This window comes from Lissotriton helveticus, chromosome 7, assembly GCF_964261635.1.
Source record: "Lissotriton helveticus chromosome 7, aLisHel1.1, whole genome shotgun sequence".
Taxonomy (NCBI): Eukaryota; Metazoa; Chordata; class Amphibia; order Caudata; family Salamandridae; genus Lissotriton; species Lissotriton helveticus.
Genome location: NC_136068.1, coordinates 259,944,587 through 259,968,104, shown reverse-complemented (window position 1 = coordinate 259,968,104; position 23,518 = coordinate 259,944,587). Strand labels below are relative to the sequence as shown.

The 23,518-nt window shown below is 45.5% G+C and overlaps 1 protein-coding gene across 1 annotated transcript in view; it reads left to right on the top strand.

Moving 5' to 3' along the window:
- Positions 1–439: 439 nt before the first annotated feature.
- KCNG1 (potassium voltage-gated channel modifier subfamily G member 1) overlaps positions 440–23,518 on the top strand; it is a 114,590-nt gene continuing 91,511 nt past the window's right edge. The window contains exon 1 of the mRNA XM_078650484.1: positions 440–522. The gene's annotated coding sequence lies outside the window, so the exon portion shown is untranslated. The remainder of the gene's footprint in view (positions 523–23,518) is intronic.

The window sequence follows — 23,518 nt, the reverse complement described above, 5'->3', positions numbered from 1 at the left end:
ATGAATACAATGCAGTACAATGTGGGCACATGCTTCTCAGCACATGGAACAGTTCAAAGGCGAAGTTCGTATAGGAGCGCCACAGACAGGCAGGGGCAGAATGAAATACAGGCGACAGGGTCAGGGACAGGTGGACAGTCAAGAGCGTGTAACTGGGTTCAAACAGAGAAGCCGCTGGGGCGGCTGGAGGCTCGCCACAGCTGAGGACTTGCAGCACGCACTACTGCAGCCCTGGCACCAACTCTCCTCCTCCACCCCCCTCTGACGCTTTCTCCCGCCTGCTTCTCTCTCTATATGCCTTTATATTCCTGTCTCCCCCGTCTTTTACCTCTCCTCACCATCCCTTCCAACCTCCTAATTCTGGATTTCTCTCAACGCCTCCGCCTCCCTTTGGCCCCGCCCCTGGCTCCTCGCGGCGCACACGCAGCGCCGTAGCTGCAGTCTCTGCATCACGCGCACAGGCTGCGGCGCCCGGAGCACGCGGAGTGACTTAAGTGAGCGGGAAGGGGAACACCGGAACAAGTAAGTGCAGCGCGTGCCAGGGTACCTGTCTGTGCACAGGGGGCCGGAACTCACCGGGACCCAAAGAAAGAAGGAGAAAGAACCCTCTGTGCTTGCAGCGCGCGCTGGGTATCAGGGCTGTCTGGGGAGGCTCCCCTGGCGCGGAAGTGCAGAGCCAAAACTTTGGACTAAAATGCGCTGCCTCGGTTAATGTTTCGGGAAATGGGTGTTATTAACCAAGAATTGGCTCACCAGAGCCCGCAAATGACCAACACTCAGCTGACCCTGCAACAGCGTTTCAGGCGCCTCGCGAGGGCTAGGAAGTGTAATATGAAATAAATGCAATGCAATATGGGCACGTGTTGCTCAGCGCATGGGACAACCCCAGCTAAGGGGCAGATTTACAAGACCCTTGCGTCACTTTTCCCAAAGTGACGCAAAAGTGGCGCAAGGGGCTTGTAAATCTGCCCCTAAGTGTGCACTATAGTCGTTTTGCGGAACATGAAGCAATACGTCCGATTGTTTGACTCCAAAAGCGCAGGCCCCCACGTCTGTGCATTACTTTCGCTCACGCAGAACAGTGCGCTGTATCCTCAATTGATTTACTCTTATTGCAAGCAGCTAAACGTGTGCTATATTTACAGCCAGTTCACTTGCATTAGTACACAACGTTATGTCTGTGCACCATGAAGCCCCCCTTAAATAATAAAAGAATACATATCTACAGACGGATCACAGTCATGGAATTCACAGCGCTATATCCATGCAATCGGGGCGCTATACTGTTTTGAATGAGATGACCGCTCCTACTTGGCGCTATAATTTAGCAGTCTGGGCACTATCTACGGAAAGGGTTTAGCAGATCAGCTGGAGGAATCAACCAGAAAAGTAAGCGCTGGACAAACCAGGGGTGACTCGTGTGAGCACGCTTAAAGTTTGCTCCCCACAGTATCTGGCGAGAGCTCCCACAGCAGAGAGCGTGTACCGCATACCGTGTGCACGGACGATATGACCGGATTTAGTTACGTTTAACGCATGCTGCCTGCGGGTGTTTTTTCATGGGAAACGCTCCTTTTTCAACTTTCTAGAGCTAAGCAGCCGGGTGCTCCAGTTGACCAGTTCCACGTTTGGGCAAAAGCACCAAGACATCAGACGCGGGCAGCCTGAAACACAAGATTAGGACTAACTGCTCGCCATTGAGGGGTGATCCGGGTGCTCTGCGTGACACACAGGCAGTCTCCACCAGCCTCTTGTGTTTTTAATCCCCTCTATTTTCATTTAGTGTTCAACGTTACCCACCCACCTGTCAGTGATCAACATAAGAGAACAGATGGTCTACTTGTGTTTTCTTTTTCTTTATTCATACGTTCTTTGCTGTTTTTTATTTTTTATTAATGATCTTTTTATTGAGCTCCCTTTGTCTCCTTTCTGCTTTTACCTATCTGAAGGTACTTTTTTTTAAAACAATGTGCCTTGTCAAGTGGAAGAAAAGGATCTCATCTGTTTTATTCTTGACCCAACCCTCCAATTTCCCACCCCACGCGGTAGGCACGGGTCTCTAAGTGCCAAAGTGAAGGTTATACTATGTATGTTCAAAGTTTGGAAGAACCCTTCGCTATGACTCTAGTTCTCAAAGAAATGTGTTGGGTGGGACCGATATTTATGTAACTTATAATTTGAATAATTGAAGGCCAACTAGAACTCAAGTGAGCAGATTTTGAAGGCTGTGATAAAGGGAAATCAATGATAAAGCCTCATATGATGCGGATGTTGTTATTGCCGAACACTTTTACGTCACCACTTGATCCAGCGATATGCAGGTTGCTTACCCATAGATGTTCACGAATGTGGATGTTCCTGCTCTTTCAAGATACATTATTTTTTGGAAGTCAAACGCTGATCTATACGCGCGCTTGCTACATTAGTCTTAAAGTTGAGAGTCTCTTTGGTGGGTGTGGGAAAGGTCGTTGTTTGCTTACACCAGAGTTTGAAATTGAAAAGTACAGGTAGTTCCTGTCACAGAGTGCCTGCATGCCCCTCAGAAGTTCCCGTCCTCTTCCAGCACTTCCCCGAATAATACGAGGTGAAAGGAAATTCGTTCCAGAATGGCAGAGACTCGCTTTATTTTTACTGTGCTCGTGTGCCTGCTTGCAGTGCTCTGCACATTTTCAGCACGTTACGCACTCATCGGAGAAGAACACCGCAGCTGCTCCACTCTGGCGCGCACCTGACTATTCGACCTGGTTTTCAGCGCTTAGAAGCAGTCCCAGGCAGCCACGGGCACGGGTGCTATACAAACCTTAATAAAACAGCATACCAGCAGCCGAGCAGGCATGCTTGTGCCTTTCCAGCACTGGTGGTTATGTCTGGTGGTTATGTCCGGGCGGCTGCAGCGGGGGTCTGAATAAGATGCCAGTGGTTGCCATGGGTTAGAAAGTGCCGGGGCTCGCAACGTTTGCAGCCTCATAAACTGGGTGCGGGCCCTTTAAGAGTAGAGTAAGTGCAGCTCCTCTGATAGGACCCTGTCCCAGCACTCATTAGAGGAGCGCCGTAGACACAGTACAGTGAGTATTCAGTCTCTGCAGCACCACTGCCTGAGCAGGGGTCAACCCCCGCCCCCCACACACGCACACACACACACCTTTGACTCCCCATGTCCCTAAACTAGGAACTTTTGCAACCTTGCTTCTTTTACGAAGTGTTCTGTTTGTAAATGTAGTGATAATAATAAATTTTATTGTGTATGATTTAAAAATAGTGCACAATACATGGTTATAATTGCACGTGGTACCTTGCACCATACATTCTTACACCAGAGTTGCAAAAGTACCCCGCTCTGTGCCAGTCATTCTCCAGTCCACGTGATGTACAGAATTGCCCAGGATTGGAAGGGGGACTTTTATAAGAAGAAGGGTGGTTGTTTTTTTTTTTTAATAAAATGTACGCTACTATACGACGGGCACATTTTAGAAATACAAATTCTTTATTTCTAGGGACAATTGACTAATATTTACCACCCCCCCCCCCCCCATGATGCTGATATTTGGCATGAAACCTTACTTTGTGTATATTAGTTATTATTATTATTCTTAAATTGGTAGCAGTATTCCATAACTAAGTGATACTCATAACTTCGTGTGGATGAATGCATGGATAACTTATGTTTATTTAACAAAATCAGCTACCAGTCTTCAATCGTGTGGCCTACAATGTACAGTTCTCTGCAGTAAATGCGTTAACCTCCTGAGCTATCTTACACGTTTACTAAGACAGAAGCAACAGTCTCGCGTGCGATTTTTAAGTCAGGGGCACCAAACCTTTTAGGTTCAGTAACTGCTTTTGCTCTTTTTTTGCAGACTGGGGTGCGTGTGTTTCTCTCTTTCTCTCCCTTGTTGCTCGACACATTACTGAAGGTGGGTCTGAGACAGGCGCAGCATGGATGCCACGCAAGGAAAGTGCCCCCTTTGACTGCTGTTGTAGTAGAAGACTGCAGCAATTGTTAGGATTCAATGTGCCACTTAGGGCCCCGGTGCCCCTGCACCTGCTGCACCACTGACCGCCACGCCCCTGGTCCTTTCACCCTGTTGCCAGACCATAAAACATATAATACAATGAGCTTCGAGATCCAGCACGCCTTCGAAATAGAGGCGGCCACTGTACAGGTGGAAATTGATTTTTCTAGAACACCATTCTCACGCTCTCCTCTTTCACGAAAATGTGTCCAACCCCCTTTACAGTAATCCGAGTTATGAATAGAGTCCCTGCTTTACTTTTGCTGCTGCCAGTCTGAAAGACCGCTGCGCTGTAGGGCCGAAAATCGCTCCCGCCCTTTTCTTGAGGGTGATAAATGTGATGCTCGCACACCTGATATTCGACCCGTTGTACTTCTTGCGGGAAGGTATGTGTGTCCCCGGTGCCCCGCAAATGCCTCCTTTTCACAGATGTACCGCTGCTGCTGGAGGTTTGTATTCCCGCGCAGCACCAGAGCCTTGTTACAGCGCCTCCTGCGGCAGAGCGACTTTCTCACAGTGATTACGAAAGGGTCATTAAGGCGTTCAGATTTCATGCTCTTACGCTCCTTGGCCGCTCTGCAGGGACTGCCCAGCAGAGGGACGATGACATATCTGTCGATACTAATTACAATTGTATTGTATAACGTATGAAGTACATTGACGTCAAGTGATTGACAGCCCCAGGGGTAAATAAACTACAGCGTTTACAGGGAGGGGAGGGTCTGTATGTGAGTGAGCGAAGAGAGAGGATACTGACGTGGATGATAGTGAAGGGATTTGACATACAGAAGTAGACTGCGAAGAGACCGCAATGAAAAGGAAGCGTGAGAGATCTCAAGACGGCAGGATCACAAATGAAGAGACAGGGAGAAGAGAAAAGGTACGCGAGAGTAGGGCGCAGAGTGATTGCAGAGATAGTGATTTGAAGAGGGCGAGCAGGATTGCGGGAAACTCGAAAGGGCCCGACACATCAAAGTAAGAGCCTGTTAACATGATTGATGTCTCTTCTACTTGAATAATGACGCATATACGGACCCAGCTGTGATGCATCAGCAGTCTCCCCAGCAGAGCTCGAGTCCAGTTTGTGAGACAGTTTCCACCCCACTAAGGGGCCGATTCCAAGGTGCGAGTGCAGATGGGGCGGAACTTGGAACTTCACGGTGGTTATCCGAGTTGTCCCGGACGGAAAGGGGAATAACTGGTTGTTATTGTGCCCAATCCTGCATATTTTTCTCTCTCCCGATCGATGTTTCAGCGTACAGATTTTTCCTGCATTTAACAGGAGGTATCTGTGCGGAAAAGCAGCGAGTCATTTACCAGGCAGGGGTGTAGCTTCCATGGGGAACATCCTTTTCAACGCAACTTTTACAACAAGGTACCTTTATGACGCAACCATTACAACGCAACTTTTACAACGACTTATGCTGGGGGGGGCTCTAGGATAGAGGGAATACTTTTAATTTACTATCCAACACCTTCCCTACTATCCACGGGGACTGGAGTTGGAATAGTAAATTAAACTATTCACTATCCAGCGCCCCCCAGCGCAAGTCGTTGTAACGACTTGCGTTGTAAAACTTGCGTCGTAAAGGCATGCTTTGTAAAAGCATGCGTTGAAACGTCATACATCCAGCTTCCATTGGTGCAACAGGTGCAGTGGCACCGGGACACAGAGGCCTGAGGGGGCCATTGAACACTGATGATTACTGTATCTTGTCAAACAAACAGCAGACTGGGGGCCAATTTCTTTCCTTGTACGAGGCCCCATGACACACTTGCTACAGCACTGATGCCAGGTGAGGGTTCGCGTCCCGTGCAAAGCAGAATTGGGCGGGGTGGTATTCCCACCGCCCCTTCTCCGGAGATGCCCATGCACGTGGCTCCTGCTTGAGTAACTCTCAAGTTCATTGTAGCTGGACAGGATCCCCATTCTTCAGCTGAGTTGCTGTAGCTGCAATGGGTGTGTCCTGCAGCTCTCACCAGGGATAATATACTGGCAACGGATAGCACCAACAGTGGGAAGTTTCTATACTTATAATCAGTGCACCAGTCTTGAAAAACATAAGTTGGGGGGACTAATCAAGTTGTGCAGTATGCAAGTTACACCATGGCGTGTGACATCACAATGTGTTATATTACAACTGCTCGTGACAATGCACGTGGCATCACAGGAAGTGGCATCACAACCGATGATCTCAAAGGAAGTGACATTACGAGAAGTGACATCAGATCTTAAGCCCTCACATACATGTTTAGCAGGTCTATCATGAGTACGTTTGAGCGCATTACAATAGTTAGCAAATGAAATTTTGCGTCACGGTTGAGCCAAATAAGTGACGCAACCTTGAGGCAAAAACTGGGCCTCCACTTATACGTTTGCTTTTTAAATCTCTGCCACAAAGAAATTGGCAACAAGGAGAATTGTTACACTAAATTGGTTCTGCTTAATTGGTTGCAAAGTCTGCATTTTAAAATTTCACCTGCTGTAGAGATCTTTGTGTGCCAAATAAATCTATGGGAATAATAATAATGGTAAGATAGCTCTCGATGTTAACGTATTTGCTGGTGGGATCTGTGTTTTTTCTAGTTCAAGTTTTGAATCAAAGTAGCATAAAGGGTTATTATGTCTCCTGCAAAGCACATTATGTAACATGCAGAAGACAGATTTTTATTTTAGGTAATTGGGTGAGGTGAGTTACAGCTTATAACACACAGATCCTTTAATTACTTGCAGTTCATGAATTGTCACTGTCTTATGTTGCACATCCTGCACATTTATTTACACAATTGTCACTTTATAATGTGTACATGGGATGTAAAGCACTCTGGCACCCTGCATTGGGATGAGTAGCACTATAAGGCTGTAAAATAAATAAAACAAAATAGTGGTATTTAAATTGTTTTTTTTGTAAAATACTGACATTCTCATGGCTGGCTTTAGGGCAGTGTGACTGGTGCCACTGCACCAGGTTCTGACTTCAGGGGGTGCAGAGTTAGCAAGTTTATTTTAGTTCTAAAAGCACCTGCTGATATGTTTGTTCCTTGCCTCCAGCGATTTCCAGCCAACAATAAAAATGTCAGGTTAACTCCGGTAATTAATGTTCTTCCTGGAGAGAGACCTGAGTTTTGTCTAGTTGAAGTTTTAACTAATCAAAAAATTGCACAGAGGGTTAATATGCCTGCTGCAAAGAATGTGTACCATGCAGATCACAAAATGCATATAATGTAAATAGGTCAGCGGGTTACTGCTTTTCTAGGAGTCATCCTTTTGTTACTCGCAGTTTATAAAATAAAATCCTAATATAGAACAGTGAAAAAATTAACTGTCATCAAAGAACAACATGCACACTGCAAACTATAGATTAGAGCATAGATTATTGTTGCAAAAATGGTTAATTTTGGTAGAAATTGATTCTTATTATTAAAGAGAACCCCCAACTATGGTGTTCAATTTTCAATTTTGAGTTTGTGCTTTTCCAGATCACGCACTCTTAAACTATACTGCCTACCAGTATGGATAACATGTGACTCCTACACCTTGTGGTCCTCTGGCTTATGTAATAATTCTTATACACTGATTTACACATGTATGATTGATTGTCGCTGTGCAATGTGTGTGTGATGCAAAGTGCTCTGACACCCTATCCTGGTATGAGTGGAACTATATCAATTATTAAACGTATCTGAAAGAGAGTTGTTATGGAGGCTTGAGGGGCACTGTTAAAAGTTGGTGGTGAGGGAATCTGTGGTGGCGGTGGTCATCACCTCCACCGCAGACGGCGGGCGCCAACAAACATTGTCTCACTGTGCACCACCAGCACTAAAGCCAGCCCTGGACATTCTTACAGCGCATGCATATCCCTTATATGAAGGGATTGACCAAAGTTAAAAGCAGGCCTCTCTTAGGTATGTTTGAAGTGATATGGTGTGCCTTCGTTTCACTTCCATTGCATTTAGGTGTGAGGCTCTCTCTAGCTACTAACCAGGACCCACCACAAAAGGAATCCTGATGGCCCCTTAACTTCGGACTTTGCTATGGGCCCAGCTGGAATTTGATAAGCCCCCTCCCGGCCTGCATGTTGCTGCTTCGAATCAAAGGAGATAACGTGCAGGCGCTGCTGAATGTGTCCAGGTATCTGACAATTACACCGGGACACGTTTAGTATGGGGTCCGCATCCACCTTGTGAAAGAGTGGGCAGACTCTGTCTACACGCGTATGCCCTTGACTTATGTCGGGCTTTTAATAGAGAGCACCATCTACTCACCAGTGCTGCTGTACGTCTAATCAACAGCACTAACACATTAGCAGATCCGCTGTACATGTAATATATAAGAGCAGCTCTACTCAACAGTGCCGCTGTTACGGATGACACCAATACATCAGGAGAGCTTTTGTTCTTGTAATTGACAGCAGTGAAAACTCAGCAGAGCTGTCAAAATTTAAATGAAAAGCACCAACATTTTAGCAGCGATGCTTTACACGTAATTAACAGCACCAGCTCTACTCAACAGTGCTCCTGTAATTGTAAATGGTGGCACCAAAATGTCAAAAAAGCTGTTGTACTTGTATTTAATAGCTCCCACGTTTCAGTGAAGCTGGTGTACTTGTCAGCACAAGCTCTGCTAAAAAAAGCTGCTCTGATTGTAAAGGGGGATACCAGCACTTCTGCAGAACTACTGTACTTGCAATCAATAGCATCAATACTTCACTAAAGCAATTGAACTTGCAAACAACAGCCTCAAAATACTTTAGCAAAGGTGATATCCTTGTAATCAACCACACCAGCATTTCAGCAGAGCTACTGTACTTGCAATCAACAGCACCAACACTTCAGCAGGGCTGCTGAACTTGTAATCGACAGCACCAACACTTCAGCAGAGCTGCTGAACTTGTAATCGACAGCACCAAATACTTCAGCAGAGCTGCTGAACTTGTAATCAACAGCACCAACATTTCAACAGAGCTACTGTACTTGCAATCAACAGCATCAAAACTTCACTAAAGCAGTTGAACTTGCAAACAACAGCATCAATACTTCAGCAGAGCTGATATTCTTGTAATCAACCCCACCAACATTTCAGCAGAGCTACTGTACTTGCAATCAATAGCACCAGCACTTCAGCAGAGCTGCTGAACTTGTAATCGACAGCACCAAGATTTCAATATAGCTGCTGTGTTTGTAATTGGCAGCATCAACACTTCAGCAGAGTTTCTGCACTTATAATCAACAGCATCAACAATTCAGCAGTTACAGTACTTGTAATCATGGGCACTCACACTTAAGCAGAGCTGCTCAATTTGTAATTGACAGCATCAACATTTCAGCAGAGCTACTGTACTTGTAATCAACAGCAGCAACACTTCAGAAGAGCAATGTGCGCCAGAGCTCTCATGAGAGGGTGTTCCCTCATGTGAATGGGGGGAGTGGCCTCATGCATATGAGGAAATCCCTTTGACCTCTGCATCCGTGCCATATTACTGACGTAGGTGTAGAAGCAAACATGACTTTAAGAGGTTCACTGAAAGTGTGCCACAAAAAGGTGGTGCACTTTCAGTGCACTTCCTAAAGGCAGGGGGAGAAACAGGGTCCCCTCAGACATCCCCCTTGCAGGCAGGTGCAGTCACTCAGTGCACTCACCTGAATGGGGATCTCTAATCCCCCTTCAAATTGCAATCTGCACAGTGAAGCACATAGCAACATTTAAACAGCTGCTCCATATTTCATTTGAATGCACTGCCACATGAGTTCACGGCTGCCCTGGGGGGTGTATTTATTCCAATATGGCACACTTTCCTTGTTTGTGCAGGGCACACCTTTTAATAGGCGCACTGTGGCGCAAACTAGATACGTTTGCCATATTTGTAATATAGACCCAGGTTGGAATGATAAAAGCAAGTATCTCTTATTGGGAAAAAAATAAAACAGGAAAGCAGTGCTATCCGATGTAAACCAAGATCAGCACCTGCCAGCATAGAAAGGTAGGAGGAAGATTAAAAAATGTCCACTACAGCAAGAAAAAATAGTAAACGCAGTAAAGAGAAAAGAGGTGGACATGGAAATATGAAATATAACACATTGCATGAGGGCATTTATCATCTGGGCTTCTGAAAGTAATCAATAGAAAAATAGGAAAGGGACAAGAATGAGGGTATGTGATGGCATCAGACATTATGACAAGACATGGAGGAGGACCATCAGAGGCTGCCAGTGATGAAACTTCAGTTTGCTAAGAAATGTGTGAATATTTCCTAGAGGAGAGATGCTTTTGACTTAAAATGCAACTAAAGGAGAAGAGAGATGATCCTGTGTAGATCAGGGGCAGGCCTGGCTACTTTTTCCCCACTGCAGGCTCGATCATGTGGTCTAGAGGCTCCATTGTCATATGGGTTTTGATCCTGATGTACAATTAGCTCCACTCTCTCAACAAGCTAGGTTGGAGGAATTTTCACCGCTTACTCTACATAACCTGCAGAAACTTTTGGGGGAACTGAAGTCGGGATCTCCGGCCGACTCTGCGCCTCCTCCCATTCTTAATTTGGTCTCAGAGATTGTCTCTCCAGTTATTCGGGATGTAATAAATTCTTCCCTTGTAACCGGACTGGTCCCGCCTTTATGGAAAAAAGCCATAATTAAAGCTCTGCTGAAAAAACCTAATTTAGACCCTGAGGACTGGGCTAACTATCGCCCCATTTCTTTATTACCAGGTATTAGCAAACTGGCAGAAAAACATGTTAACTCCATATTAGCAGCTTTTGTGGAGAAAAATAAAGGCCTACACCCAACTCAGACTGGCTTTAGAAGCAATCAGGGTACGGAGACCGTCCTTCTTGCTGTGGTTGAAGAAGCCAGAAAAAACGTAGACACCGGAGGCTGCGCTGCCATTATTTTGTTAGATCTCAGCGCAGCCTTCGACACGGTAAACCATCTAATAATGATTCAAAGACTGAGGGAGGTGGGAGTACCGGGGACTGCCCTTAAGTGGCTGCAGTCCTTTCTCTCAGATAGATCTTTCTCGGTGTTTGAAGAGGATGTTTTTTCAAAACAGATCCCTCTGCAGTATGGCGTACCCCAGGGATCTTCATTGAGCCCTACCATGTTCAACATCTACATGAGGTCCCTTGCAGACGTTGTGCTTCCCTGGGGGGTCCAGTTGGTCACCTACGCTGATGACAATCAGCTGGTGGTGTCCCTCTGCCGACATGATAATAATGACATGAACGTGACCTCTTGTCTGGTCAAAGTATCTGAGTGGATGGATTTGTCTTTTCTTAGACTTAACCTCATCACTGAGGCGCGAATTCCGTGGCAGTGCTGAACATTCCTATCGCGGGCGTGGTCATGACGGCTCCCGGCCTTCATCAGCACACGCCCACCGTGACTCATGACGTCCGGGAGCCGTCATGAGCATGGAAGAGGTTAATGGCTCCAAGACGGAATTCATGATACTAGGACATGTGGCCCCTGTAAATTTAGGTCCCTTGTGGCCTAGCTGTCTTGGCCTTCCTCCTCCACCAAAGAAACAAATCAAGAGTCTGGGTGTATGGTTGGACCCTAATCTTAGCTTCTCTGTACAATCGCGTAAAGTTGCCGCAACCTGTTATGGTCTGCTCAGATTGATAAGGAAGATTCTGCCTCTCCTTCCTTTTGAGGCTAGACGTATGTTGGTTCAAGCCCTTATCTGATCACAGCTAGACTACGCCAATGCTATATATCTGGGCGCACCACAGGGAATTATTAAGATTCTACAGACTGTCCAGAATTATGCGGCCCGACTTCTTTTTTTTTTTTTTATATATTTTTTATTTTCCAATTTACGCACATTTTAAACATTATACATTATTCATCATTAATTAAATTTTCATTAACTCATGTCAATCACAGATATACAGATATACAGTATCCAATACATTTCGCTATCTTATTTATAATTATATACAAAGACGACCTCACCCCTACCAATTTCAACTCCACTTTCAACCTAATCCCTCCTTCCCTCTCCTTATAGGATCCCATATTCTCGAACCCATCATTTTCCCTCTCCTTCCTTTTCGAGCATATATATTCTTTTCCATGTTATATGATGCTAATAAATTAGCGAGCCAGCTTTGCATTGTCGGCGGGTTCTTATCCAGCCAGGCCCTAGCTATTATTAATCTATATACCGCCATTGCCACAAAAATGAATTCCTGCTGTACACCATCATTATCCCCGCCAACCCCTAATAATATCCAAGACGGGGTAAGGTTCATTTGGATCCCTAATGCTCTACCCAGAAACCCCTCAATATCTCTAAGCAGCGTATGGAGTTGCGGACAGGTGGCAAATATATGTATATTATCAGCTTCAGCGGCATTACATCTCGAACAGGTAGTTCCCGTGGTACCTCCCCATTGCGCTATCCTGGCTGGAGTAAAATAAAGTGAATATATGGTTTTGTAGTGCTGAGATTGAAGGGGGGATGCACACAATATCGTTCGACCTAGATCTAATGATTCCTGAAACCAGCCTATTTCCCCACCTGTTTTCTCCGCCCACCTATTGCTGTATTTTTCTAAATCATCGGTTTTCTCCTTTACCAGGCTTGCATAAAAAGAACGAATCGATCGATCCCCTGCTATTCTTATTTTTTCCAAAATGTCAGTCTTATTAAATCCTGCTGGTCCTCCTAGTTTATTGACAAGAAAACTCCTGATCTGGAGGTACTTAATAAAATCTCTATAGCTCAGATCATGTTTATTTCTAAGATCCATAAATTGCACCATCCCCTCTGATTTCAGAATATCTCCAATTTGTACAATACCTTTTTCTGCCCAATCCAACATAATTTGATCTCCAAATATTTCCAGAGGGAATGACCTGTTTTTATACAGTCTAACATACCGATTATATCTCCCCAGTTTGGACTTTTTCAGAAAAGCATTCCATACTTTAACAGCAGCCAAAATAGTTTTGAACTTCGTTCTTTTAAAATATCCCTAGTCTATGCAATTTAAAAAACAGTTTCCGACATCCAACCCTACTACCGCTGTATATATTTTTGTGGAGAAGCTATTAACTCTTGGATCACAATCATTTCCGCCTATCAACCCCTGCATATATTGCAGGGCGGCTGCCATATAATAATGTCTGAAATCCGGGGGACCCCACCCGCCCCTCTCTCTAGGTAGGGTCATAAACCTATAAGCCCTGCGTGTCTTACCCTGTGCCCAGATGAATCTATTGCAAATGGCCTCCAGGGTGTTAAACCAGCTGGCCTAAAAAAATAAAGGGATTGATCTAAAAAAATAAAAAAACTTGGGCAGGTTTATCATTTTAATTACATTGGTACTCCCCACCAGTGATAAATGTATATTATTTATCCTCTCCAGATCCGTTTTTACTTGCGTCATTAAGGGGGGTCATATTATTTCCCACCAGCCGATCCAAATTTGCTGATATTGCCACCCCCAAGTATATTGCTGAGTCAACAACCCTATCATCTTTACAGTCCAGGTAGCTATTCTCAATGATCTGTGTTTTACTTCTGTTCAAACTGTATCCGGAAACCTTTCCAAAACACTGAGCCTCCACTTCCGTCGCCCTGATTGCATCTATGGGATTTGGTGTGAAAATAGCTACGTCATCCGCGTATGCCAGTGTTTTTACCCTACAACCATTTATGCTCATTGCCGGTATGCCTGGATTTCTTTCTAATTTACGCAGGTAAGGGTCCAGATATAGCGCGAATAGTAGGGGAGATGATGGACAACCCTGCCTGGTCCCTCTGCTAATTCTAACAGCTGCTGAATGTCCCCTGTTAACTCTAATCTTGGCCGTTGGATTTTTATAAAGAGTTTGTATAGCTCTTATGAAGCCTTCTCCTATGCCACTCCACCTCATGACTGACCATAAAAACCCCCAGAAGACCCTATCAAACGCTTTCTCGGTGTCTAAAAATAGTGCTGCCATAGGGTCTCCTAGGGTACTTGCTGCGTCAAACATGGTTATTACTTGTCTTATAGGTTGTGTTGGTCCTTTTCCCAGGATGAATCCATGTTGGGAGGGACAGACCAGACTTTCTACAACCGTTGATAGTCTTTTAGCCAACATTTTGGAATATATCTTTACATCCAAGTTCATCAGAGTAATCGGTCGATATGAGCCTGGAGCGGTTATCGGTTTGCCTTTCTTTGCAATTACTATAATGTCGGCCCCTCCCCAGGACTCAGGTATCGACTCACCCTTCTGTGCCAATAGCATGATATTAAACATATCCCCCATAAGGATTGATTGAAATGTCTTGTAAAACTCCAGCGGTATCTGGTCCGGACCTGCAGCCTTCCCCGATGGTAGGCTGCCTAGCGCCGTAACAAACTCCTCTAACTGAAATGTAGCTTCTAGTTGAGCCTTATCCTCCAATAAAAGCTTTGAGGGGAGTATCTCACTAAAATAACCTTTTATATCTACCACACCCGCCGTAGTATCTGAACCATAAAGATCTGAATAGAATTGCCTGAATACTTCCCTTATCTGCTCTGATTCTTGAACCATGTTTCCCCGTGCATCTATGATCTCCTTAATATCCGCTGCCGCTCCTTTCTGCCTAGTCCGAAAAGCTAAGATATGTCTCACCCGTTCGCTGAGCTCATAAACGCTCTCCTTTTTGGCCAGATACTTTTCAACTGTTTTCTTGGCAATCCCTTCCAACGCCTCTGCCCTGAGTACTATACCCTTAAGCAGTATCTGATCTAACGTAGAATGCTGTCTAATAGCCAATGCTAGCTCTTCTTCAGCTCTCAAGATGCTTCTACGCATCTCTTCTGCCTTCAACTTCTCCCTCCTCTGTTTTGAGAAAACATAACTCATTGTCTCCCCTCTAACCCCAGCCTTAAAGGTATCCCACACTACTCCGGGGATGCTGTCTCTCTATTTATACCCCAAAAGCTCTTAATCCAATTTGCCATGGTTGCTTTATATTCCTGATCCTGCAGCAGGGCCCTTTCAAACGTCCATTGTATCTCTTTCCTTTGAACTTGACCCAGTTTAACTGTTAGTACTAACGGGCTGTGATCTGATATAATGCGTGGGTGCTTTTCTATATTTCTGACCCTGTTACCAAACTGTTTGAGATTAAAAAAGAATCCAGTCTAACTAAGACCTGATGGGGAGCTGAAAAAAAGGTACTACCATCCAAATTCGGGTGCCATTTTATCCATGGATCCTCCAGAGCATTATTGGACACCATCTCTGACAAAGCTCTATGGTTTTTTTTCTTCCTACCTAGATATTGGCTCCCATATTGCAAAATTGAGCTCACTGGGTCATGCAGATTAAAGTCACCACAGCATATAATTGGTTCAGGCCATTGTGCCAGCTCCAGATCCAAGTACTGAAAGACATCCGGGTCATCCTCGGTGGAGCCATAAACTGAGACCAACGTAATCGTCTCCCCTTTAAAGACTAGTTCCATCAGTACCCACCTCCCCCATTGATCTTCTTTTTTCCTTTTCACATCTGTGTCTTTATTCCTACCCAACACTACCACCCCTCTAGTTTTTGTCCCTTGGTTAGTTTTTGCTAAAACTACAAACCCCAGCTGTTCCATAAGATATGCCTTATTACCTTCTATGTGCGTCTCTTGTAGACAGGCCAGGTCCAGTTTCAAAGTATTCAGTAGTGCAGCCACTCTAAGTCTTTTATTTATATCGTTCAATCCGCATACATTTATTGAGGCTATTCTACACGCCATTGGGGTTAATTCTGTAGCCAATAAGTACCCCTGCTAGTCTGCATGATAGAGAATATGAATTTTGATACCATACATTTCTTTCTGTATCCTGTATATCTTGTACATATGTTGTCATATTTCCTGTCCAAGTGCACTGTGCCAAACTTAAATCACCAAACCTTCGTGAACCTTTTCTAACCCCCCCCCTCCGCCCTCCCCCACCCTTCCCCCTCTTCTCCCTCCCCCCACCCCCTTACAGGTAAATAGGTCGTGAGACCTATGTGTGGCTGCATCAAATTGTGCAAGTCGCTTCCCTCCACTGCTTCATTCCAACTAACGCTATGCTGTGTTGTTTCATTTTAAGTTTTTCTCCAAAATCACACGAGCAGAATTGAAAGATAACCAAAAATACTCAAGCCCTTCAGCTAATATCAAGGATTCGCCATCCCCACCCCTGATCCAGCTTTCTGCTTCTTAATCTGATCTAAAAAGTGCTGGGCTTTGATCTCTGAGGGAAACATCCAGGCCTTCCCTTTTACCACTACCTTAAGTCTTGAGGGATAGAGAAGATATGCTTCTGCCCCTAGGGCCTGAAAGGGTGCTATCATTTGCCTCATTTTCCATCTGCGCTCAACAGTGGTGTGACAGAAGTCGGGCCTAGTGAAGAACGTGACACCCTGAAATGATCGCCTACTATCCGGCCTTGCTTTGTCTATGATCTCTTGCCTTAACAAAAAGTTCCCTATGTTGACAAGGATCGCCCTAGGTAATGCACCCTGCCCTCCTGTAGCCTGCCCTTTTTTTTAACACAAAGGGGAACCGATGCGCCCTCTGCACTTCCCTTTCCCATTGCCACTGGGATTCTGGAAAGGCCCCTTTTAACAGGTCTACAACAAACTGCCTTACATCCTGCCCTTCTGTCCCTTCTGCCACACCCAAAATTCTGATATTGTTTCGTCTCTGTCTATTCTCAAAATCCTCCATCTTCCAGCGCAGGTCTTCCGCCATCTTTTCATGTTCAGTTTTGAATGATTGCCAGCTCCCTACATCATCCTCCAATTTTCCTGTGCGCTCTTCAACCTCGGTTGCTCTGCCCACTACTTCTTTATACAATTTATTAACTTTCCTAAGAGATCCTTGAATTTTCTTAGTGTTCTGCCTTGCTCTGCGGCTATCTGCCCTTGCTTCAGCTTGCATCTGTTTAGGAGTGTTAAATAGAATTTCAAAAGAGTCACTTCGAGGTGGGCCTCCAGCTGCGCCGTTATCTTGATATTCCTGTGAAGTAGCGGAATAGTCCCATTCTAAGTGTCTTTCAGGGTGTGATGGAGAACCAGAAGCACGCCTCCTTGATCTGGGGATTTTTTTCCGTTGCGTGGAATCTTTTCCAGAGTTATCTGAACCTGAATCTGAATCTGAACCCTCCTCCTCCTCCTCCTCTGGGCTTCCTGAATTTATGGATTCAGATTCAGTGTCTTCATTAACAGAAAAAAAGCACCCCCCCCTCTATCGAAGTACCTTCACCCCCTTCTTTTACATTTCTACCTCCGGTTCCCCCCGATTACTTTTGCCAGTTAAGCTCTCCCCAAGTACTGTTTGTCTGCTTTAATTGTTTCTGGGCGTTCATCTCAGTCTCCATTAAGAGCAGGGCCCCCAGCATATCCGCATTCCCATTCCCATGGTCTATATCCCCCAGAGTCTCGTGGTTACCTCGTATCACTGGTTGCATTGCCTTGGATGTTAATCCTGCCGCACAAGCCTCTGGCGCTTTCTCCATCTGTGAGCCATTACCCTTGACAACCTGCTGCCCGGGTGTCCGCTCTGCTTCTGCGCCTCGCTCAGAATCCAGACGTTGCCTAGCAACCTGACTCTCCACGTTCAGCGTTGCTTCCGTAGCGTCCTTGAGGACGTTACCATCGGCTGCCGGCTGCTCCAGTGCACCTTCGGACTACCCGGGGACCTTCGTGGAAAACACTTCGTTCAGGGTAGGTTGCCACATCGCTGATTCTTTCAGTTTCGAAGCATTTACTCCTTTAACTACTTCATCCGCTCTGCCCGCTTTTTGTTAATTCCGAGGTTCCGCAGCGTGCATCAATGCGCCTCCCGTTGTCTCTGCTGTCTTGCCGAACAGCTCAATCTTTCTTTTTGCTGCGGGGACCGGGACAGCCGGGGCCTTTCGTATTGCCCCCATAGACTTCCTAGCTTTTCCAGTACCTGTATCAGTGCTTGGTGTGACCATAACGGCTGCCTTCTTCGCCGCAGATAAATCCGACATTTCTTTTCTTTTGTCTGGCTTAGCAGATCGAAAGGGCATCTTGTGGGCCAGCCCTAAATTCTTTTCGTTGTCCACTCCGCCAGCCCAGCGTACCAGTTTCTCTCTCAGCCAGCCCCAATTTAGTCCAACCCTGGGAAGTCGCACGATTAGCCGAAAGTATTCCTTTAATCCTTGCTGCCACCAGTATTCACCAGTATTCCCCAGCCATCTAGGGTCCACAGCATTTAGCATTTCAGACGAGCATAAGCAGGAGAGAGAAGTAGTACGACTTCTCAGCACAACTCCTCAACGGCCATCTTGCCTCCGCGGCCCGACTTCTAATGAATGTCCCAAAGTGGAATTCTGCTAAGTCAGCACTTCGTCAATTGCACTGGCTACCAGTGCAGCAAAGAATCTGGTTTAAGGCCATGTGCACTGTTCATAAATCCATTACTGGCAACGGACCCCTCTGATTCAGCCTATGCTGCAATTATTTCATGTTACCCGGATACTTAGATCCAACAATAAAAAACTTCTGGCAGTCCCGAGGATTAAACGGGCACGGATGGGTGGCCGACGCTTCCCTCTCCATGCGGCTAAATTTTGGAACCAGCTCCCTGACCTTATTCGTCTAGAACCTAACTAACTCCGTTTCAGGAAACAGCTGAAAATCTTTCTTTTTCTATGATTAGTGAAGAATGATTAGGTGTCACAAGATGCGCTGGGATGCCCTAGGGTAGCCATGCGTTATATAAGTGCGTATTCATTCATTCATTCATTCACTTCCCCTATTTGTATTGTATTCTATTCTATTGCAACATCTATATAGTGTGACTACCCCTATGTGGGGCGCTGAAGCTCTTGCCTATATGGGTAGCCTGCTACATCATGTAGGGTGTTTGATCGGAAGTGTGTTGTCTTTGTTTTGATATTGTGTGGGAAGTGTTTCCATGTTGTGCTTGAGTACCATCAAGGCGTGACTACTTTGTTACATGATGCAGCACTTAGCAGTGGGAGGGATGAAGAAGAATGAGAGACAACCACACAGTTTATGATTTTCTGTAAGTTGGCTGCTGTGAGCAGCTCTGCAAGTCCCTTTTTGATATTTCTTATGTTCATAGTCCACTTAGCTGTAGCTGGTTTCTGCACTGGGTTGTTCATTCTAAGATATATATATGTATTAAAGTTTATGGGCCTGAACAGGCATAGGTTATCAGGGAGAAATGGCGGAGAGATCTGCTGGCATGGACTTTGTAACTATCATCCTAAATCTGTGTCGTTGTGAGATGTCAAGAAGTTGCTGTACTATGCAGCTAATTGTGACCTGCAATGTTGGACTAAATCAGAGACCACCATTGGCCAGCGGCATGTGGTAGATCTCTTCAATTATTCCACATCTGATAAGATGATGATGAGTGGATTAGTGCTGTGGATTAGTACACTGCAGGGTGATGGATATGACCCATGGCAGTTTTGTCTTATATTACTGTAAGAGTGTCAAGCAGTACATGGAATTAATAGGCAGCCTGTTTTAGTGTGGGTGATATCTTTTATTGTGTTTGCATTATATAGCAGTTAATACCCTGATGAGGTATTATGCTTTATGCTGGGCAGAACGTTGCTCCAGTTTCCAGGGTTAGCATTTCTTTGTAGTCATTGTTGGTTATTGGGATTCATTTTGTGCAAGAACCATTCCAAGCCTTTACTCCAGTTGCTATGGGGTAAAGTACACTAGTAGGAAATTAGGTGTGATCATCAGTGGGAAAGAGGGGTATGGGCATTCTATGCATTGGTTGCTGGTAGTAATAGGCAAGCTACAGGAGATTTAGTATTGTTAGGTGGCAGCGGTATGACGTTTAAAGGAGAGGTTGTGATCTTTGAAGAAAGGTGGGACCAATGTGCAGAGATACAGCAACAGGGATTAAGGCAAACACAGCCGCGGTCGGTAATGGGTGTACCTGCAGGGCGGTGACGTGGGGAGGGGGAGGGGAAGGGTGGGGGTAGTAATCTATGGATTACGGAGCTTTACAGGTAAGTAAACATTTAAATAAATAAAACAAATTTCGTTGCGTGCACTGCATCGCATTTGGGGATGCAGTGCACTCAACGAAATTCGTTTTATTTATTTACATGTTTACCTACCTGGGAAGCTCCGTAATCCATACATTACTACCCCCCACCCTGCCCCTCCCCACGTCACCGCCCTGCAGGTACTCCCACTGCCAGCTGCGGCTGCCATAAGAGTGTCACGTCAGTCCTCCTCCTACAAGGTGCTCACCCAATCCTTCCATTGAGCCCGCAGCTGATCTAAGCATGTTGGGGTGTTGTTAATCAGTGTCCAGTAAATGCGAGAGATGCCCCCCTCCCGAGATCCCCCAGCATGATTTGTGCCTCAGGAGGGCTATGATCTGGAAGCTGTGTGACAGTCGTGAGGTGCGCTTGAAGAGAATTGTGCAGCTGTAAGTATCTATAAAAGCGTTGTTTTGAATTTGGAACTCTGTTTCTTTGCTTCCCACAACTTTTACATATTCTTGCATAATTAAAAATATCATATTATTTTTACCATCTGTTACTTGGGAAAAAAGAAGTTAAAGGCTCATTTAGAGCAGGGTGAGTGTCCCACCAACCCGCCTGGTCAGCCGAGGGTATGGCCTGGATGGGTCCAGAAATGAAACATTGTTTTATACCACGGCAATGGTGGTGGCTAAAAGGGACATAGCGACTACCTGGAAATGCCCTGCCCCCTCCACCCCCCTACCGTTGGGAAATGGCGTGCCGGAGTCAAGTGGTGCGCCACGCAGGATAAGACCATGTATGAGGCGCATGGCTGTCCCAAGAAGAACCATAGGGTCTGGGGGAAGTGGTTCGGGGGAATGGTTTAGCCTTGCCGGGGATACTCAAAAGTTTATCTCTTAGAATTTGTACGCCCTTGTCATATGGGTTGTTCAGAACATTGCATATATTCCTGTGTTATCGTGGTGTCATGATGGATTGGCTGGTGCTTTTTTGTGAAATCAATAAAAAAGTGTTTATCAAAAAACGACTCAAAAAGGGAAATAAGAATTGGGGACAAGTTGAAATCGGAAAGTAGTGAATCCGGAGAGGTCATTTAGAATTTGGGGAGCAGGAGCAGTGCCATAAATAAGCGTTCCATTTAGAGGTGGAGGAACTGCTAGATTTCTGCCAGAAGAACATCACTGGGCTCACCATAGTGGAAACCCTTGACCTCCTCCACTGGGTTGCCAGGCCCTTTTGATGACCACCATCCCTATTTTGAGGCATGGTGGTGCCAGGCATCGAAACTGTTCAATGGCCCCCAGAGGGAGAAATCTGTGCTTAGCGAGTGCCTCATACAGGATACAAGTTCGGCAAAGTTGACAGCTTTTACTGCAACCACCACACCAGTAGTGGCATTGAAGATTTTAGATATCCCAGACAGGCAGGCACAGAACTCTACATAGAGAAGGTGGTCCGCCGCTGCCAGAGGAGCAAGGCAATAACCTTCGCTGACCTGGCTCTCTGAGTCACCCATTTGCGTCAAAATGAAACCCAGGACCTGCAATAGGTACGAAAATAGGTAGACCATGTAGAACTGTACTTACTGTGTGGCATGGATGGGTAATGCGTAGGAAAAGTAAGTGCATCCAAACACCATTTGAAGTAACCTATATGAGTCAATTTACGAGTTCACTCAGTCATGATGAATGTCTTGTCTAGAGAAATCAGTTTGAGACTTAGCCTGTCCTGATCCCCTGTCCAGGCATATATGCAAGAAAGCTTTGCTAACTAATGCTTGACCACATCACAGAACTTGATATTGTGACAGAGATTAGTATATCTGAACACTTGCATATGACTTTTATACAAAATGACATGGATCAGAATGCCAAAAGACTAAGGGGGGATTTACTAATCTTTTGCACCGTGTTTGCGTCACAAAAGTGACGCAAAATGATGCAAAATCTTTTTTTTGTAATTTACTTTCCAGCGCTAAGAACTAACCTAAAAGTAATGCAAGGCAGCGCATTGCTCTGCTTCACGTTACTTTGCACCATGGGGGCGTGCCATGGGTGGTGCATGGGCATTCCCATGCAACCACCCAAGTTTTCTTATGCTAAACCCAATTTACTAATAACAGTAGATTGGGTTTAACATGAGAAACTGCAAGGAAGGAGAAATGCTTTAATTTCTTCTTCCTTTTCCGACTTTGCATGCATGCTGCACTGTGCAGCACGCATACAAAGTGGGAAAAGCTTTCCCTTGTGTTGAACACAGTATTTTGTACAGGAAGGATACCCTTCCTGTACAAAACCTATACTGGACCCATGCACATACCCTAGCGCTGCGGCGCTAAGGTGTGTGCATGGGGCACAGCAGCTGTAATCAGCGCTGGCGCAAGGGAAAGGGGAGGAGAGAGCCATGTCTTTGAAGATATGGTGCTCCCTGCTCCCTCCCAGTCGCACAATGCAGCGCAGCCTCGCGGGGGCTGCGCTGTGTTGCACAACTTTTTTGTAAACCTTCCCCCCATGGGGCAGATTTCAAAGAGTTTGCGCTGGTGCTCGCATGACGCAAAGTGGCGCAAAACCTCACACACATTTTCAGATGGGCGCAAATATGTATTTGCGCCATATTTTAAAGTTAGTGCGACGCACAAATGGTTTTGTGTCTCTTTGCGCCAAAATCGATTTAATGTATGCAGAGTGGGTGTGTCAGGACGTTGCTCAAGCAAAAAGCTCCAAAACCCTGTAGGCACAGGCATTGATAAGAGTCATGCAAAGTGACGCAAGGCAGCCCAAAAATGTTTGCACGGAAAAAATAGCGCGGGTACAAAACAGGCACAAAAAGAGCTGGAGCCATTTACTAGGAGGTCTACCAGCAGAAGCACAACAAATATCTATTGGCTGTGGCAACCATGGAGATTGTTATTGTCCGTCACCATCAGCGGATAGTTGCCTTGGCGAGGAAAAAAAACACAGAGGAAGGAAAGAATCTACAAACAGAGAATATCACTCATCCACATGGAGGTACTGGTAGCTGGATCCTCTTCTGACTGCTGAATTAGAGGTATGGGTTGTGGAGCAAGGTTCTCTGCCATTTCTTGTGTTTGGACTTCAACTAAAATATGTTGCAAACTTTTGCGTTGTTTTGCTTTTTTTTTTTTTTTTTAAGGATGGGCTTGACGCACACATGTTTGCACTGTGACGCAAGACTATTTTTGCGCATGCGCTAGTTCGCGACGCTTCTCATTGTAAATATGATGCAGCGCTATTTACTTTCACACATGCAACGCAGCGCTAAGGTTTTCTGGCGCAGCGCAAATTCTACTCGACCGTTGAAAATCCGCCCCTTAGAATGCCATTTAACCAAGGCATAAAGCAGTCTAACGTTTAGGTTTTTGGCATGACATGCAGTAGACAATGGAGGCAATGCATAGTTGATTCTTTTAGTCCTGCCTGCAGCGTTGGGCACTGTTGACCACTGCTTGATGATAACTCGTTCCAGAGCCTGGGTATTGGTGGTTCAGCTCTATCCCTTCTTAAATCT